This window comes from Pseudopipra pipra, chromosome W, assembly GCF_036250125.1.
Source record: "Pseudopipra pipra isolate bDixPip1 chromosome W, bDixPip1.hap1, whole genome shotgun sequence".
Taxonomy (NCBI): Eukaryota; Metazoa; Chordata; class Aves; order Passeriformes; family Pipridae; genus Pseudopipra; species Pseudopipra pipra.
In genome coordinates, this window is record NC_087580.1 from 37,751,168 (window position 1) to 37,767,866 (window position 16,699).

At 53.2% G+C, this 16,699-nt stretch overlaps 1 pseudogene; it reads left to right on the forward strand.

Annotated features, from left to right (window-relative positions):
- LOC135405260 (zinc finger protein 883-like) overlaps positions 1 to 16,699 on the forward strand; it is a 290,064-nt pseudogene that overhangs the window by 208,767 nt on the left and 64,598 nt on the right.

A 16,699-nucleotide genomic window follows, 5' to 3' on the forward strand; every position in this document is an offset into this window, starting at 1 on the left:
AGCTCTGGGCTCACCTCCAAGCCACTTCTCAGGCTCACCTCAGGGCCTGGGCTCAAGGACATGAACCTGTAGGGAGGGGAGATGATGTGCAAGCTGAGAGCTGCCTGCTTGCACTGGCCTCTGGGCTTCTTTCTCTTTCTAGAATCATCCCAGAACCTATTCTGCTTTTCTAACATCACACTAACCACACTCTGCCTCCTCTTCAGCTTCCTGTCCATCCACACTCCCAGCTCCCTTTCTGCCTGCCTGCTCTCCAGACACTCTGGCCCCAGCCCGGGGGGCTGACGGGGCTTCTTGTGGCCAAAGGGCAGGACCCGGCCCTTGGCCTGCTTGAACCTCATCCCCTTGCAATCAGCCCATGGATCCAGCTTGGCCAGGTCCCTCTGCAGAGCCCTCCTGCCTTCCAGCACATCAACACACTCCCAGCTTGGGGTCACCTGCACATTTGCTGATGAAATGCCTGGTTCTGCAGCAGCTGCAGATGCTCAAGGGGCAGCAGGACCAACTCAGGGGCCTGGGGGGACCTGGGGGGCTTTGGGGTGTGGGAGGGTTCTGAGGGACCTGAGGAGTGGCTTTTGGGGATTGGGGTACAGACCAGGATAGACCAGTACAAACCAGTACAGACCCGGACAGACCAGTACCTCTGCACTGCTCCCTAGATCTCTCCTGGAGCTGGGCCACATTGTCATGGGACACCTGAGCCCCCCCAGTGCCCTCTCAGTACAGCCCAGTGCCCCCAGTACAGCCCACTGTGTTCCTGTCCCAGGGTGCTGGGTGATCCCTCTTTGGGGGGGTTGGAAGTGATTTGGGGGGGGGTGCTGGGAGAGATTTGAAGAGATCTGGGAAGGGGTGGATGGGGATTTTGGGGGGTTTGGGGGTCTTTGGGAGCATTTGGGGTGTTAAAATGGGTTTTGGGGGCATTGGGGCATCAAAGGGATCTGTGTGCGGAGGGGATTTAAGAAAAAATGGAGGTTAACAGACATTTGGGGGGGTTAATAGGGCTTTGGGGGTGGAGGGGTGGGGCAGCTCCATGAACAGGTGAGTCCTGAGACCCCCCTGGTGTCCCCAAGACCCTTTTGGTGTCCCCAGTTCCCCCCTTGACACCCCAAGACCCTCCATGGTGTCTCCAATGTCCCCAGGACCTCCCCACGGCCCAAATTCTCTCCTTGACACCCCCAATTCCACTGTCCCTAAACCCCTCCCCACTGTTCTCAAACCCCAACCCTGATGTCACCAACCCTCCATCTCACCCCAGGATTCCCCCCTGGACCCTCTGACACCAAAAACGCCCCCCCCCCACACTCACAGAAAGGCCAAGGGCATCTGGGGACACGTTGGGGGGCTTTGGGGGGCACTGGGTCATTACTGGGGGATACTGGGACACACTGGGGGGAACCAGGGGGCACTGAGAGGGACTGGGGGGTTAATGAAGGACACTGGGAGGGCACTGGGAGGGACTGGAGGTGAACTGGGGCACACTGGCAGAGAACTGGGGAGTTACTGGGGGATTATCAGGACACACCAGGGAACACTGGGAGGTTACCGGGCCATACTGGGGGTTACTGGCTGCTCCCTGGGATAGACTATGTGGTTACTGGGGGGTTACTGGGCCATCCTGAGGATCATTGGGAGATCATTAGGATATACTGGGGGCATTGGGATCAGCTTTACCCTCATGTAATATATCCACCTCCTCCGATTTTGGGGGGCATCCCTAGGACCCCTCCCCTGAGGCTGGGGGACCCCCCAAAGCCACTGCTGGGCTTTAGGGGACTCCACAAAATCCCCTCAAAACCCCTAAAATCTCTCGCTCGACCTACTGAAACTTCCTCAAGGTGCCCTCAAATCCCCTGAGAGACCTCATCCCTCCTCAGCATCCCCTAAACCCTCTCAGTGACCCGCAAAATCCACCTGGGATTCCCCAAGCCCATTCAGGGACCCCCCAGCCCCTGAGGGGGCTCAGGGACCCTCAAAACCGTCTGCGACCCCTTAAACCCGCTAGAGACCCCAAAACTAGCTAAAAGTTTCCTGCGAAGCCCCCCCGGACGCCCAAACCTCCTTAAAGACCCCTAAAGCGCATCTGGGACACCCCAAATCTCCTCAGAAACCAAAACCCCCTTCGGAGACTCCCAAACCCCCTCAGGGACCTTCAAACTCCTCCCTGAGTCCCCTCAGGACACCGAACCCCCTCAGGGGCCCCTCACAACGTCCCCGGGAACCCCCGAATCCCCCCGCTAAACCCTCCCGAGCCCTCCAGCCTTTCCACCCACACCCGCGCTCCCCGCAGCCCCCGAGGGGATCCCCAGACCCCGCTCTCGCCGCCCCCCCCGCCCGCACTCACAACAAAGGACAGACCCCGCCGCCATCACGGATTCCCGACAGCCAACATGGCGCTCGCTCTGCGCACGCACCGTCTTTACCGACCCGCCCCGCAGCCAATCAGCGCGCGGCCACGGCCCCCGCCCGCCCTCTGCCACGCCCCCACCCGCGCAGGGCGGGTCTCTGAAGGCGGAGGGCGGGCAGAGCGGGCGCCATGTTGGCCGCGTGGGAGCGGCAGGGGAGGGGGTGGCGGTCGCTGCGCTCGCTGGGTGAGCTGGCGGGGGTTTCGGTGAGAGCGGATCTCTGGGGATCCCCTCGGGGGCTGCGGGGAGCGCGGCTGTGGGTGGAAGGGCTGGAGGTCTCGTGGAGGCTTAGCGGAGGAGTTCGGGGGTTCCCGAGGAGGTTTTGAGGGGTCCCTGAAGGGACTCAGGGGGGAGGTTGAAGGTCCCTGAAGAGGTTTGGGCGTCTCTAAGAGGGTTTTGTTTTCTGAGTAGATTTGGGGGGGTCCCAGGTGGGCTTTGGGGGTCTGTGAGGAGGTTTGGGGTTCCTGGGGGGCTTTGAGGGGACTTTTTCGGCACTTTTGGGGTCTCTAGGGGGTTTAAGGGGTCCCAGACGTTTTTGAGGGGCCCTGAGGGGGCTTGGGGGGTCCCTGAATGGGCTTGGGGGATCCCAGATGGGTTTTTCGGGTCACTGAGAAAGTTTAGGGGGTGCTGGGGAGGGATGAGGTCTCTGATGGCATTTGAGGGGACCTTGAGGAGGTTTCGACGGGTCGAGGGATGGATTTCGGAGGGTATTTCAGGGGTTTTGAGGGGATTGTGGGGGGTCCCCTAAAGCCCAGCAGTGGGGTGCAGGGGATCCCCAGCCCCTAAGAGAAGGGGCCTTGGGGTGCCCCCCAAAATCCGGGGGGGGGAGATGTACCACATCTGGGTAAGGAGATCCCATTGCCCCCAGTATATCCCAATGACCTCCAAATGACCCTCAGTATGGCCCAGTTACTTGCCAGTGTCCCCCCATGTGTCCTGGTAATCCCCCAGTAACTCCCCAGTTCTCTGCCAGTGACCCCCAGTGTGCCCCAGTTCCCCTGCAGTCCCTCCCAGTGTCCTTCAGTAACCCCCCAGTCCCTCCCACTGCCCCCTGGTTCCCCCCAGTGTGTCCCAGTATCCCCCAGTAATCTCCCAGTTCCCCTCAAAGCCCCCCAACTGTTCCCAATGTGTCCCCAGATGCCCTTGGCCTTTCTGTGAGCGTGGGGGGGGGTGTTTTTGGGGTCAAAGGGTCCAGGGGGGGCTCCTGGGGTGAGATGGAGGGTTGGGGACATCAGGGATGGGGTTTGGGGAACTGGGATGGGGTTTGTGGACAGTGGAATTGGGGGTGTCAAAGGGGGGAATTGGGGCCATGGAGAGGCCCTGGGGATGCTGGAGACACCAGGGGTGTCTCGGGGTGTCAAGGGGGAAATTAGGGACACCAAGAAGGTCTGGGGGACACCAAGGGGGATCTCAGGGTTCACCTGCTCATATTGCAGCCCCTCCTCTCCCCCCCCAGGCCCCATTAACCCTTCCCAAATGTCCCCTAACCCTCATTTTCCCTTTCATCCCCTCCCCCCACAGATCCCTTTTACCCCCTGATTGCCCCCAAGACCTCTTTTAACTTCCCTAAATGCACCTAAAGCCCTCCCAAAATCCTGAAATCCCCATCCAAACTCCCCAGATCCCTTCAAATCTCCCCCAGCCCCCCCTCAAATCCCTCCCAACGCCCCCCAAAGAGGGATCACCCGGCACCCTGGGACAGGAACACAGTGGGCTGTACTGGGGGCACTGGGCTGTACTGGGAGGGCACTGGGGGGGGCTCAGGTGTCCCATGACAATGTGGCCCAGCTCCAGGAGAGATCTGGGGAGCAGTGAGGAGGTACTGGTCTGTCCTGGTCTGTACTGGTCTGTCCTGATCTGTACTCCCAATCCCCAAAGCCCCTCCCCAGCTCCCCGAGGACCCTTCCAGACCTCAAAGCCCCCCAGGCCCCCCCAGGCCCCTGACTTGGTCCTGCTGCCCCTTGAGCATCTGCAGCTGCTGCAGAACCAGGCATTTCATCAGCAAATGTGCAGGTGACCCCAAGCTGGGGGTGTGTTGATGTGCTGGAAGGCAGGAGGGCTCTGCAGAGGAACCTGGCTGAGGAAGAGTGTGTCAGCAGGAGCAGGGAAGTGATTGTTGAGCTGGACTGAGCGCTGGTGAGGCCACCCCTGGAGTGCTGTGTCCAGCTCTGGGCCCCTGAGTTGAGGAAGGCCCTGGAGGGGCTGGAGCAGGAGCAGAGAAGAGCAGTGAGGCTGGGGAAGGGAGTGGAGCACAAGTGGTGTGAGGAGAGGCTGAGGGAGCTGGGGGTGTTGAGGCTGGAGAAGAGGAGGCTCAGGGGAGACCTCCTGACTGTCTGCAAGTCCCTGCCAGGAGGGTGTAGCCAGGTGGGGGTGGGGCTGTTCTTCCAGGAAGCAGCAGTAGGACAAGAGGGCTGGGTCTTGAGCTGTGCCAGGGGAGGTTTAGGTTGGATATGTGGAAGCAATTTTTTGCCAAAAGAGTCATCAGGCCTTGGAATGGGCTGGGCAGGGAGGGGGTGGAGTCAGCGTCCCTGGAGGTGTTGAAGGTGAGAGTGGATGTGGCCTCAGTGCCATGGTCTGGGAAGCACGACGGGGTTGGATCAAGGGTTGGACTTGATGATCTCAGAGGTCTTTTCCAACCCAGCTGATTCTGTGATTCTCTGATTGCCATTCCTATGGCAGCACATGCTTGAGGCTCTATCCCCAGGGTGATAGAGATGTCTGTCCATATCTATCTGCAAGGTTAGTCTGTAAATGTGTGGTGTTAGAAAAGCAGGCTGAGTTCTGGGCTGGTTGTAGAAGGAGAAAGAAGCCCAGAGGCCAGTGCAAGCAGGCAGCCCTCAGCTTGCACCTGATGTCCCCTCCCTGCAGGTTCCTGTCCTTGAGCCCAGGCCCTGAGGTGAGGCTGAGAAGTGGCGCGGAGGTGAGCCCAGAGCTGTCCCTGAGGTGAGGCTGAGAATAAGTGCAAGGCAGAGGTGCTGCTGAGGAAGGAGAGCCCTGTGGTGGGGAAGGGGGCAAAGCTGTGAATGCCTATCCCCGAGCAGGTGCTGTGTCCATCCCCTGTGTGCCAGGTGAGCTGGGGCTTTGCTGCAGAGCTGCGGGCGCTGATTTGAGCGTCTCCAAGTGCTGAGATGGTGGGCACCCAGGAACACAAACTGTGCCTGGCCACGGAGCCTGCAAGGAGGAGCAGAGACAGCCCTGGCAGTGTGGGGGTCCAGGTTGTCCCTGTGCCTTCCCTGCAGGCCCTGTCTGTCCCTGCTGGGCCCCTGTCCATCCCCATCAGTTCCCTGCCCATCTCCCCGGGCTGAGCTCCCCCCAGGAAGTGCCGTGGAGCTGAAGCTGCTGCCATCCCCCCCCTGCAGCCGCTGCCCCAGCCAAGGGAGCAGCAAAGGCAGGGCCAGGAGCAGAGGCAGCAGCAGGGGAGCCCTGGGGGGGCCGGGAAGGTCTTGTGTGGGTCAGGAAAGAGGCGCTGGGCACGAGGCCGGGGCTGTGCTGAGCAGGCCCAGCCCTCACATCCCCCCAGCCAACGCCGGCTGCCCGGGGGGCTTGGGAGGGACCCCCAGCCCGTGTGACCCACACTGAGCTGGCAGAGAGAGAGCCAAGGGACAGGGCCACGGGTGAGGGACAGGCAGGGCCATTGCAGGGCCACGGTGAGGGCACAGCCTGTGGCAGCAGAGCTGCCCAGGGCCGGGGGCAGCCGGGGGTGTTGGTACCGGGCACTGCTGGAGCCGAGCAGAGCACGAGGCCTCTTGCAGAGCCCTGGAGCAGCCTCCCACTTGCCAGCCCTGCCCTGGTGGGGTGACACTGTCCCTTCCTACAGGACACATCCCCAGAACTCTTTGGGGGGGCTTTTTGTGTCTATTCCTGGTTGCTGATTCCTGCTGGGGACCTGTGGGAGCTTCTGCAATCCCATCCATGGGGCACAATCTCCTCTGCAGAGCTTGACTCTGTGCAGACTATGCAGGAAAATCTGTGCTGGCAGCCCGAGTGTGTCACGACTGCCCGCGCTCCCCCAGCATATTTGGGAGAAGTTCCCACTTCCTGGGCACCCATGGGATGGGGGTCGATTGTTCTCCTGCTGTTGCTTCTCCTCTTTTGGGGGCTCTTGGGGGTGGGCAGGAGTTGTTTTTTGGGGGTGCTGGGCTGGGTTGGCGGCAGAGCCCCGGCGGTGGGTGGGGGGATGCGGGTCCCCCCCATGGTGGGGATTGGTGTTGCTGGGTCAGGCCCCGCCGGCTCCATTGTCAGCCCGGTGCCGGCGGGGGGGACACAGCGGGTTTGGGGCCCCCTGGGAGTGTCGGGGGTGGGTGTGGAGCCCGGGAGCTGCCGAGTGTGGAGGGCGGAGCGGGGAGATGCCGGAGCTGGGGGACCCCCAGCAGCCTGGAGGGGGGAGCACGGAGAAAGAGGAGCCCCAGGACCCGAGGGAGCCTGAAATGGGGGGCGTGGAGAAGGGGAAACTTGGACAGTGGGGACCCCTGGGATCCCTGGGACAACAAAGTGGAAACCGTGGATAGGGAGAATGTCTGGGAATATGGCACCCCGAAGGTGAGAGTCAGAGGAGAAGGGACTCCTGGGACCCGCAACACCCCAGAGGAGTCAGAGGGTCAGTCAGGGGAGACCCTCTGAACCCCAGAGGGAAGAGACCAGAGAGGAGGAATTTCTGGGAGAATTTTTTTGCGCTGCATGTTCATAGTTTGGAGTATTTTTTGGCTTAACTGTAACAATTTGCAGTTTGGGGGGGCGAGGGTCTTCTTGATATTGTCTGAATCTTGGTGTTTTGGAGTGTTTTATGGTCACAGGATGCCCGGTGAGTTCTAGAGATGGACTTGGGCAGGAGGAACCCCCAAGCCAACGCACTCACCCCTTGTTTCCCCCCCCCATCAGGATTTGTCCTTCCCAAAGCTTGGGCGGATGGAGGAGGAGGCTGCGAGGAAGAGGAAGATGCCTTGGGCCCCCCAGGCAGGTGAGGAGGAAGTCAGTGTCCCTTTGGGCGGGTGTTGTGCTGGCTCTGTCAGCTGAGCATGGCCCCGGCTGCAGGACAACCCCGCTGGCGCCGCCGTCCTGCCGGGGCCGGAGTTGGGGGGATGTCCTTGGCCTTCCCTGTGGGCCGGAGGCAAATCCCCTGCCTGTCCTTCTTGCTTCCTGCCCCAGGCCCCGAGCTGAGGACGGAGAGCCCAGAGGACAAATCCCCCCGTGAGACCCTGGTGGGAGAGGCCGTTTTGAAGGGCTCCCCGGCGCAGGAAGGCAGCGGGGAGGAAAAGGGCCGGAGATCCCCCCGCAGGAGGGGCTCCAAAGCCATCCCAGGGTGCTCTGAGGAGGAAAGACCCAGCCTGTGCCGGGAAGGTGGCCGGACCTTGAGCCAGAGCTCTGAACTGGTGGTCCCTGAGCAGCCTCCCAGCAGGGAGAAGCCTTTCAGGTGCTTGGAATGTGGGAACAGCTTCAGGAAGAGCACCCAGCTCCTCACCCACCAGCACATCCACACTGGGGAACGGCCCTTTACATGTGGGGATTGTGGGAAGAGCTTCAGTGACAGCTCCACCCTCCGCACCCACCAACGCATCCACACTGGGGAACGACCGTACAAGTGCTCGGAATGTGGGAAGAGGTTTCAGACCAGCTCACATCTCCTCCAGCATGAGCGGACGCACACGGATGAGAGGCCCTTCCGCTGCACCGACTGCGGGAAGGGCTTCAACCGGAACGGCAACCTCGTCACCCACCGGCGCATCCACACCGGGGAGAGGCCCTACAAGTGTGGGGAGTGTGGGAAGAGCTTCCCCCACAGCTCTACCTTGACCTCACACCAACGGACCCACCAGTAAGAGAAGCCCTACCAGTGCCCCGACTGTGGGAAGAGCTTCGGCCGCTGCTTCTACCCCGAATGAACCCCCTGATGTTGAGGCAACCCCTGGAGTACAGTGACTGTCAGTCCATCCCTTTCGACCACAAGGGGCCAGTCCCCTTTCACAGGGGCAGCTTCTTCAAACAGAACCCTTTTTGGAGGGGTGTGTGGAGATTCCTGCCTTGGCTGGGAACCCCCAAGGTCACTGCTGGAGGCTGAGAGCAGAGATCTCCCCCCGAGCGTTGGTCTGGGGGAGTTGCATCCATCTCTAATTAAGAATTATTGCTTTTGTGCCAGCTTTAGTAGAATTGCTTCAACAATTGCTTTAGTGTAGAGCCCTGTCCTATCTTATCCTGTACTCCTGGTAGTTTTAGTGTGTATTTTGTGCACTAATTGTGATGAAAGTGATTCAGTCACACCTCTGTAATTCCTCTAATCTGAAACTGTTGCCATGATCCAAGGCTGAGATTGGATCCAGCAGCCCCCAGCACACCACAGGAAGTTGGAAGCTCAAGGCCTGCCCCCCCTTTCCTAGCCCCCTTGTACCCAAAGGCCCCCATGGGACTGTGGGACCTGCCAGACTATCCCTCCTTTTCCTGTTCCTCCCACTTTCCCATTGTCCCCTCAATCCCCCATTTCCCCCCTGAACACTTTTGGGGTCCCAACCCCCACTTTTTGTCCCCTCTCCTGTGGGCACTGAAGGAGAAAATGAGGCTGTCCCCCTTTCATTGGGGTTCCTTTGGAAACAGCACCTGGGCTTTGTCTTTTAGTCCACTTGAATTCCCAGCATGGCCCCAAAGCAGTGCCCTGATCCCACACATTCCCCTCCCCTCATGTGCTGGCTGTGTTCAGCCACCAGAGAAAAACACAGGCTACCATGCAGAGCGTTCCAAGTGGTTTCCACTTTGGCAAACAGCACTCTCTGGATGGAAAACACCAGTCAAGGCCAAAACACTCCTTTTGGATCCTCATTAACTGAATGCAGCTGCTGCTGCCTTATGTTGTTCCCACAGACATTCTCAGGGTTCCTTTGGTTCCAGGAGGCCCCACATGTCCCAATGGCCCCTTGATTCCATGAGCTTCCCCAGTCTCCAAAGGTTCCTTTAGTTCCATGAGGCCCTGCAGTCCCCAAATGCCCTTTGGATTCTTGGAGTTTCCCCATTGTCCCAGGGTCCCTTGTGCTTCAGAAGGAGCTGCAGTGGGACAGTGGCCCCTTGGTTCCGTGAGCTCTGCAGTGTTCCAGGAATCCTTGGGTTCCAGGAGAGCCTGCAGTTTCACAAGGAGCACTTGAATGCAGGAGGTTCTGCAGGGTCCCAATAGCCCCTGGATTCTGGGAGGTTCAGAAATATCTCTGGGCTCCCTTGGTTCCAGGAGGACACACATGTCAGCAGGAACCCTTGGTTGCAGGAGGTTAGACAGTGTCCCAGAATTCCTTTGATTTCATGAGTCCCTGGATTGTCCCAATGGCCTCCTGATTCCATCACCCCCTCAGTGTCACAATGGTCCCTTGGTTCCATGAGTTTCCATGATGTCCCAGGTTTCCTTTTGTTCCATGGGGAGCTGCAGTGTCACAGTGGGCCCTGAAGTAAAATTGCGGACAACACCAAGTTGGGTGTGAGTGTGGATGTGCTGGAGGGCAGGAAGGCTCTGCAGAGGGATCTGGACAGGCTGGATCAATAAGGCCAAGTGTCAGGGCCTGCCCTTGGGTCCCAACAACCCCCTGGAATGCTCCAGGCTGGGGGCTGAATGCTCCTGCTGGGCTCCTGGGCTCAGCAGGAAGGGACTTGGGGGTGCTGTTTGACAGCATCTGGATATGAGGCAGAGTGTGCCCATGGGGGCAAGAAGGCCAAGGGCATCGTGGCCTCTGTGGAGAAGAGTGTGGCCAGCAGGAGCAGAGAACTGATTGCCCCTCTGTGCTGGGCACTGCTGAGGCCCCACCTGGAGTGCTGTGTCCAGTTCTGGCCCCTCAGTGCCAAAAGGCCCTTGAGGGGCTGGAGCGTGTGCAGAGAAGGGAACGGAGCTGGGGAAGGCTCTGGAAAACATGTCTGCTGAGGGACGGCTGAGGGAACTGGGCTTGTTGAGTGTGGAGAAGGGGAGGCTCAGGGGGGACCTCATTGCTCTCTGCAATGACCTGAAAGGAGGTTTTAGTGGGTGTGGGGGTTGGTCTCTTCTGCAATGCCTTTAGTGACAGGAAGAGAGGAAATGGCCTAAAGTTGCATCAGGTGAGGCTCAGATTAGATATTCCAAAACCCTTTTTCCACTGATAGAGTGTTCAGGCATTGGAACAAGTAGCCCAGGGAGGTGGTGGAGTCTCTGGAAGTGTTCAGGTGTGTGGTGGGTTGACTTTGGCTGGACACCAGGTGCCCTCCCAGCCGCTCTATCACTCCCCTTCCCAACAGGACATGGGAGAAAGTAAGGTGGGAAAAACAAAATAGTGGGTTGGGATAAGGCAGTTTATTTAAAGCAAAAAGCAGAACAAAGCTTGGTCACACAGAAGCCAAAGACAGCAGGGTTTGTTCTCTGCTTCCCATGAGCAGCCATGGTCGGCCACTCCCGAGGAGCAGGGCTTGGGTCCGCGGGACGGTTCCTCAGCAGGCAGCCATTAGACAATGAATGCCCCCCTCCTGCTCCCTGCCTCAGCTTTTAGAGCTGAGCTGACCTCCCATGGTCTGCAATGTCCCTTGGGTCAGTTGGGCTCAGCTGGCCTACTTGGGTCCCCTGCCAGGCTCTTGCCCTCAGCTAAGGAAGGAATGTCCCAGTGTTGGTGCTGTGCTCAGCAGTGGCCAAAACACTGGGGTGTTCTCAACCCCCTTCCAGCTGCCAATGCCAAGCCCAGCCCTGGGAGGGCTGCTGTGGGGAACTGAACTGCAGCTCAGCCAGACCCAACCCAAATATCTATGGCACATATTCTACAGAATCCATCCTTAGGTGTTGTGTGATAGATCTGTAAGATATTACAAATAATAAGCAATAATAAGTCAAGTGTCCTCCTTAGGGACACACACACAACCCCCCAAACTCCTGCCTGGGTTTGTTCCCTGGGGGTCTCTGCAGCAGCAAGCACAGCCCCACACTGACTGCTCTGGGCTTTGCAGGCATTTGTGGTTCTGCCTGTCTCACACCCCCCCCTCCTAACCTTGGGATGGATCTGGATGTGACTGGATGTGATGTCACAGGGGAGCTGTGATATCATGGGGAGGTGTGATGTCACAGGGACGATGTGATGTCACAAGGGAGGATGTGATATCACAGGAGAGGTGTGATGTCATATGATGGATGTGAAGTCATAGAAATGTGATGTCACAGAAAGGATGTGATGTCATATGATGGATGTGACATCATAGGGAGGCTGTGATGTCACAGGAAGGATGTGATGTCACAGGGAGGATGTGATGTCAGAGGGGAGGATGTGATGTCACAGGGATTATTCGATATCAAAGGAGAGGTGTGATGTCATATGATGGTTGTGATGTCATAGGGGAGTTGTGATGTCACGGGGAAGATGTGGTGTCATGGGGAGATGTGATGTCACATGAGAGCTGTGATGTCACAGGGGAGGATGTGACATCACAGGGATTATATGATATCACAGGAGAGATGTGATGTCATATGATGACTGTGACGTCATGAGGGAGATGTGATGACACAGGAAAGACGTGATGTCACAGGGGAGCTGTGATGTCGCAGGAGAGCTGTGATGTCACTGGGAGGATGTGATTTCACAGGGATGATATGATGTGATGTCATATGGTGGATGTGATGTCACAGCGGAGCTGTGACAAGGATGTCCTTGATGTCACATCTTGATGTCACAACAAAGACGTGATGTCACAGGGGAGCTGTGATGTCACATGGGAAGTGTGATGTCACAGAAATTGTATGATGTCATGAATCCGAAAAATCGGTCCAAGAAACTGCTCACAGACTTTTTTTATCTTTAAGCAGCAAGGTAATTTGTTTATTCAACGTTGGGAGCAAGCCAGCTTGCACTGGACAGACTTGCTCAAAGGCTTCACACAAAATCAGCATTTTTATACAATCTTCAGATGTGATTAAATGCATATTCAAGTGATTACAACATCTATCTATGCATATTAATAATAGGCAGAGTATAGGTGGAGCTCAGGCGGGGCTTGGGGCGGTGCTTCTCTTGGCCCTCAATTTTGGGGGGTCTGGGGGCTTAAACTCATCTTCCTCAGCTTGACCTTCCTTCTTTTCCATTGTTCTTGACCCGCTCACTGAAGCTTGGAAAAGGCCCTGGCTCCCGGCCTATTTCTTCTATTTAAATGTCTACCTGATCCTGCTGTATTTCTAATTTATCACCTCTAGGCCTATTACATGTTCTTGTACTATTCTCTTAAGTTTTGGTCCAGTAAGTAGAACAGAATGAGCACGGATCGTTTTGGATGTTGGGAGCTTGTTTGCAGGCCCAGATTTCTTAGTTAACTCTCTTGGGCCTGGCTTCCTGTTTCAGTCCCCCCTTTTACTCATAACTTACGATTTCCTTCGTCAAGTTCCAATGGGTTTTGATAGGTATGCATCACTGCCCACATTATCTGCATCCTCTTGACCATGGTATTTAATTTGTACCATGGCTAGACATTTAAGACCAATTGTAGAATCATGTCAACTCCGAAAACCAATATTGGATGCATTAAATAGTGAAACACTTGTGATGCTGTAGGGGAGTATCCTGTAAAGATGTCTCACCAGTGGTGCTCTCTCACTTTTTCCACTTTGGTTAAAATGGTTTTTATGTTTTCAGTGTCATGTTCTACTTGCCAGAGCATTCGTTTAGTCATTCTGTTTACTTCCTGGACCAGTTTTTCTATATCAGGATGTTTAAGCATTGCTTTAGAAGATTAATGTTCATTCCTGTCTGTAATTTTGGCACATCATGATACATTGTATAATCAGCTTCAATCAGTTGTCTAGTAGTCACTAGAATGATATAATCAAAGTCACAGCCTATTATTTTAGTAAAACAAAAAAATTAGTACCACTCACTACTTCATGACAAATATCTATGGTAAAATTAACACAAAAGATTCTAACACATGCACAACTATTTCCTACATAATAGACTTGTGATTGGGTTTTAGTATGGGGAAGCATTTCAAAGATACACACACACTATCGTCGACATCTAAGCATAAATCTTCATTTCCTACTACAGCATTTTCACAGATATATCCTAACTGTCCTCTAGGAATACATGCCTCAGGACTGACTGACTGGCTGCCAGTTTTTCTTGGTGTGATCATAACTTGCCCAAACATTGTGGTCTATGGGTCTGACAATTACATTTTGGTGTATGGCTCCTAATGTCAGGATAGGAAAGATGGTCTTTTCTTTAGCTGCACTGATAATGAGTACATAAGCTTCAATTTGTTCATGTTGAGGGTTGTAAGTGAAGTTCACTAACTGCCACCATGCTTGGTAATTTTTCTCAAATTGTGTAGTAGAACTGTTTCTAGCTATTATTTCTCTTACTTCTTGTGGTAATATTCCTGAGGTTCCTTCCCTTAATATTCTTGCAGCTACAGATTGTACCCACTGTTGAGTTTGGAGACATTGTATTGCAAATGCAAACCTTTTATGGATGACACCAGCATAGTCAATAATTTTGGTGAAATCCTTTGCAGTGTGGTTAGCTACTAATGTTAACAATTTAACTGCCAATGATTGTGTTTCTGCCAAAGTGAGCAAAGATGATCTTAAAGGGACTTTGAATTTTCCTAGATCAGATGTGACAGCACTTAGTTTATTCACTAATACTTCTTGATCTATGGTGTTTAATACACCTAATCCTGTGCCAAACCATCCGGTTACATCTCTTTGAATTCAGGTACGAGGGGATCTGGCCATCATCTATGCATGCCAGCCTTTAAGGCTTTGTTGAATACAGGGCTGACAATCTTTTTGTATGTTTGATATGTTCACTTGAAGGTTTATTCGAACCCTCTTCAGTGAATATGGGGGATCTAACAACAGCTTCTGCTCATTTGAGTGTCTAATCATGTAAGGTCCAGCATAAGTTAAATTGTGGACACTCTCACAGGCTAAAGAAGGAGTTGTAGAACTGGTGGTGGTCTTAGTCAATGGGGTGGTAGGAGATTTGCTGGTTGCTGATTTCCTTCCCTGAATGTCCACTGACACATCACAGAAACTGATTTATCTAGAGTGAAGGTGTGCCAACACTGATCAGCCACTAATTACATTTCACAGTAACGTCAATTCTGGGTGACCATCTGATCTGTGCCTATTAAAACACTTGCATTGTATGGGGTACCAGGATTTTACCAATTATTCAGTACCCTTGTTCCTTGGAGGACTATAACAGATGCATTGTATTGGTTCAGTTCAGATGAATTCAGAATATCTGTATTTATAGCAAATCATAGACTAGAATTCCCATTATAGGCCTGACACCATAATAATTTTTGGGCAAGAGTTTGATTTACACTAATGTACTTATCAGTCCAAAGATCAGCATTGAGGAGGCTTGATAGGAGATGATTCCTCTCCCGAGGTCCATGCTTCCTCTGGAACCCTCTTGACTCGAGAGCAGTGGATCCACGTGGGTTTCTGTTTCACCCAGATCACTGTGAAGGTGGTCATCAGCACCTGCTGGGGTCCATCCCACTTCTCCCGTGGTGGATCTCCTGAAAGATTCTTAACATATACCTGATCACCAGGGTTGAAGGGATGTAACTTACAATCAGGCTGCTTGGGTTGGTGTTCTAACACCACTGTAGCATTTTTCTGCAATTGTTTTCCTACAGCCATAACATGATCATACACATATTGATTACTGATTTGATCTACAGGTTCACTATTCACAGCTTGCATCATGTAGGGTCTGCCCAATAGAATTTCAAATGGTCTCAGTTTCTCTTTTGATCTTGGCTTGACCCTTAGCCTGATTAAAGTAATAGGTAAAGCTTGATACCAATGAAAATTTGTTTCTTGACATATTTTAGATTCATCTTTTCTACTTGCCCATTTGCTTGGAGTCTGTAGGGCATATGCAGTTGCCAATTGATTTTTAGTGCTTTACTTATTGCTTGTACAATTCATGCACAAAAGTGTGAACCTCTCTCTGAAGAGATGCTCTTAGGCATTCCAAACCATGGTATAATCTCATTCAACAAGACTTTAATCACTCCTTTTGATTCATTTTTTTCTACATGGGAAAGCTTCAGGCCATCCAGAAAATGTGTCAGTCAAAACTAAGAGATAACAGGACTCCCCCCCCTTTTCTTGGGAGCTCAGAGAAATTAATTTGCCAAATTTCACCTGGGAAATGCCCTTTACTTATTGCCCTTTGGTGTATTTCTGTTCCAGTATTTCAGACAAAGTTCACATTGAGATGTGACTTGCTCTATTGTGGTAAATAAATTTGGTCCTGCTACTCTAGTCCTTAAATGCTAATAGAGTGAGTCTAAGCCCCAACAGTTTTATCATGTTTTACTTTTACAAATTGCCACACTAATTTTTCTAATAGTATTAACTGACCTGTTTTTAATTAACCTCACCCATTGTCTAACACCTTACCTTCATTTTCATGTATCCACTTTTAATCTGTTTCTTGATATTCTACCTGTTGATCTGTGTCTAGTTCTTCTAGCACTAAAGCTGCTACTGATAGTTCTTTACTTCTTGCAGCAGCTAATTCAGCTTCTGCATCAGCTTTTCTGTTTCTTATTTCCAGGACAGTGTTACCTTTCAGGTGTCCTTGGCAGTGCATAATTGCCACCTGAGAGGGGAGTTGTACAGCTTCTAATAATCATAGAGTTTCTTCAGTATATTCCACAACTTTTCCTTGAAGAGTTAAAAGTCCTCTTTTTCCAAATTGCTCCATGAGTGTGAACTATGCCAAAGGCATATTTGGTACTGTCCATTGAACACATTCTTCTTGTTTTTCAGTAATAATCAATAGATCATTCACATATTATAAAAGTACACCCTTTCCCGGTGGTGACTGCCATTGTTCCAATTCTTTAGCTAATTAATTCCCAAAATTGTGGGAATATTTTCTAACCCTTAAGGTAACACTGTCCAAATGAGATGAGTTTTCCTTCCTGTGGTGGGATTTTCCCACTTGAAGGCAAATAACCTTTGACTTTCCTGTGTTAAGGGAAGGCAGAAAAAGGCATCTCTTAAGTCTAATACTGTGAACCAAATTACACTTTCTTTTAATATTGTTAATAAGGTATATAGGTTTGCAACAGCTGCATGTATGTTTTAGCTATTTTATTTACTGCTCTTAAATCCTGAGCCAACCTATGTGTTCCATTTGTCTTTTTGACTGGTAAAATTGGGGTGTTGCAATCTGATTCACACTCTACAAAACCTTAATTTCAAAAAGTTGTCTATTATTGGCTCAATTCCTCTTCTATCTTCCAGCTTCAGTGCATATTGCTTCCTAACTACTGGGTTTGCTCCTGTCTGTAATTCT